Raw genomic sequence first — 3,646 nt, 5'->3', positions numbered from 1 at the left:
AGTTCTCTGGTCTAACACCATCAGTTCAAAGCCTGTTCAGAGCCGTTGAAGTTAATAACATTATAACATTGGTGCTTCTTGGTTGCTGCCTCTATGTAGACTTTTGAAGTACTGTGGTAAATCTCTATCTTAAGTCTCAATCTCTATCCTAGAGCTAGGGTCTTTGCAGCACTAGAAAGAAGTAGATGGGCCTGGAGTATAGGATTGTTATAAATCTATAATTTATCTGGGTCTGCTATTGCAAACTTGTTGCTAGTACCATGGGAGCTTTGGGAGGTGTTTTTAATGAATTCAGGGTCTGTGAGTGTTTCTGATTTTCATCCTTCTTTTGGATTCTAGATATAGAAACTTTGAAAACAGCTGAAAATACTTTATCTTTGGCATGTTATTTATGGGTTTAAAAGGTTTCAGATATTTTGAGGATCAGAGAAAATGTCTATTTTGTTGCTTATGTGACCTGTATGTCTTTAAGTTTTGCTTTTATTTAGTTTTTTTTTTCAAGCTTATCACCAACCTCCCTTCTCCTCGTCCTCCTCCAAAGTGACTCTGGCTTGTCTTACTACACCCCCTAATCATTTTTAAAATTATCTGTATACACCAAAAGAATGAACCAGCACAGAATAGTGAAAAGGGCCATTTTTCCAAGCATATGCTAATAGAGTTATTATCCAATAGGTAATTAGCCTTAAGTGTTTGGTTGTCTGATTCCAGTGCACCTATTCAAAGTTTCAGCCCTTTACATCTCCCACTTTCTGTTGTTTTGGAACACAGGTGGTCACGCCATCCCTGACTTCTCAGTGACGTGAGAACCCCAAAAAGCAGGAAGGGAGATGAAAGCACTAAAAAGGAGATGATCACGTCCTCCCTGACCAAAGGGAAGAGGGGAGTCAAGCCAGATATTGTTAGTGGGTTTCTGGGCTCAATGGTCTTATTGGAAACAGGTATGCACAAACCCATCAGCATGGGAGGTATTGCACAAGCACATAGCAATAATGCACAGACTATTAGTGATGACTCTCCCCACAGCCAGTGCAGGTTCAATATGGTGTAACAAACATGAATTGGACATGTAAGTAGTGGTATAATAAACAATATGAATCAACATGGTGTTGTAAAAGATTTCCAGAAGTCCTGGAAGCAGGGTATGTAAACAACAATCACACATACTCCTTCTTCAGCAGCCAAGAGATAGTCCAAAACCAATCTATTGTCCATTGCTTCACATGTCAGGGAATCCAAAGATCCCTCCAAGTTTTTGAAGTCCTGCAACAGTCTTTTTATGTGATTGGAAATTCAATGATTCCTGCAGATTTTGAAGTCCTGCAACAGTCTTATCATTTCTCAGAAAATCCAATGATTCCTGAGGGTTTTCTAGTCCTACAACAGTCTTACCATGTCTCAGAGAATCCAGTGATTACTGAGGGTTCTAAAGTCCAATGATTTTTGATGTCCATGAGTCAAATGCCATAACTGCCATGCTCTTTCAGTGGTGGGCACAATCAGCAATGGAACCACCCAATGATTCTTGGGTCTTTTCCTTTGTTTCAAGATGGACAAGGTGAATGCAGCTCATTGGCACCCATCTGATTCCTTCTTCATCTGTGGAGATACAAGCAAACCCTCTCGCCCAAGCAGTTAACCTATCTGGTCCCTTTCATTCACCACTTTCTGCATCTCTCCACATCACCTGGCGATTATCTAAAGATAGTGGATCTGCTCACACTGGACACTGCCCTTCTGCTGAGTTATAAAACCTGTCTGCCGGAGCTAGTTCATCTTTCTCAAAAATCAAGAAGTTAATAGTATAAAGAACTAGATTTAGAAGTTCTCTAGGGTTACCTGTGGCTCCCCCTTTCTTTTGTTTTTGGAGAATCATCTCAATGTCTCTGTTTCTCCTCTCTACTATTGGCTGTCCTTGAGGATTAAAAGGTATGCTAGTGGTATGTAAAATCTTATACTGTATACAAAAGTGTGCAAAATGTTTAGAAGTATATGCAGATTCATTATCTGTTTGTATTGCTTGTGGCACGCTCATAATTACAAATGCTTGTACAAGGAATTCAGTGACCACTTGGGCTGTTGCTTTTGTTGCTGGTATTGCAAAAGTGAATCCTGAAAAGGTGTCTATCATGACATGGATAAAGGACTGATGACCAAAAGATTTATAATGGGTCACATCCATTTGCCAAATTTCATTGGGTCTCAAACCGTGAGGTTTATTCCCTGGAGGAAGCATAGAAGCAAGGAAAGGAAGGCAAATATGAAAAGATGCTCCAACTCATTATTAATCAGAGAAATGCAAATTAAGACAACTCTGAGATACCAATATACACCCCTCAAACTGGCTAGAATGATAGGGAAAGATAATGCGGAATGTTGGAGGGAATGCAGATGTGGGAAAACAGAGACACTAATACATTGTTGGTGGAACTGTGAATACATCCAACCATTCTGGAGAGCAATTTGGAACTATGCTCAAAAAGTTCTCAAACTGTGCATACCCTTTGATCCAGCAGTGTTACTACTGGGCTTATATCCCAAAGAGATCATAAAGAAGGGAAAGGGACCTGTTTGTACACGAACATTTGGGGCAGCCCTCTTTGTAGTGGCCAGAAACTGGAAACTGAGTGGATGCCCATCAATTGGAGAATGGCTGAATAAATTGTGGCATATGAATATGATATAATATTATTGTTCTGTAAAAAATGACCAACAGGATGATTTCAGAAAGGCCTGGAGAGACTTACATGAACTGATGCTGAGTGAAATGAGCAGGGCCAAGAGATCATTATATACTTCATCAACAATACTATATGATGACCAATTCTGATGGACCTGGCCATCCTCAGCAATGAGATGAACCAAATCAGTTCCAATGGAGCAGTAATGAACTGAACCAGCTATGGCCAGTGAAAGAATTCTGGGAGATGACTGAAAACCATTACCTTGAATTCCCAATCCCTATATTTTTCCCACCTGCATTTTGGATTTCCTTCACAGGCTAATTGTATAATATTTCAGAGTCCGATTCTTTTTGTACAGCAAAATAACGGTTTGGTCATGCATATTTATTGTGTATCTAATTTATATTTTAATATATTTAACATCTACTGGTCATCCTGCTATCTGGGGGAGGGGGTGGGGAGAAGGAGGGGAAAAATTGGAACAAGAGGTTTGGCAATTGTCAATGCTGTAAAGTTACTCATACATATAACTTTTAAATAAAAGGCTTTAAAAAAAAAAAAGGAAAGGAATGCAAGACGTACAGGCTTTTACTATGCTCCTAGCTTCCTCTCTTGTTATTCCAAATAGTAAATGTAAAGCTCGATAAGTCTGATGATATTTAGAATGAGATTCTTGGACTTATTGAAATAAAGGATTATTGGCCAACATGGTTAGAAGGCTATCTGCCTTTGAATTTCCATCAAAAATAGGACCTGGAAGTCTACTATGAGAGTGGACATTCAAGATATAAATCTTAACTGGATGCTTTCTCACTTGTTCTTGAAGTTTTTTAAAGAGTTGATATATATTAGAAGCTATAAAATCTATTTGGGCTGTGGCAATTCTTTGTACCATACCTACTGAATAGGCCAAATCAGATATCATATTTATATCTCCTGGATAATAAATAAGAGCGAGAATT

Source organism: Sarcophilus harrisii, chromosome 1 (genome assembly GCF_902635505.1).
Source record: "Sarcophilus harrisii chromosome 1, mSarHar1.11, whole genome shotgun sequence".
NCBI lineage: Eukaryota > Metazoa > Chordata > Mammalia > Dasyuromorphia > Dasyuridae > Sarcophilus > Sarcophilus harrisii.
Note: the sequence above shows the minus strand (reverse complement) of the source record.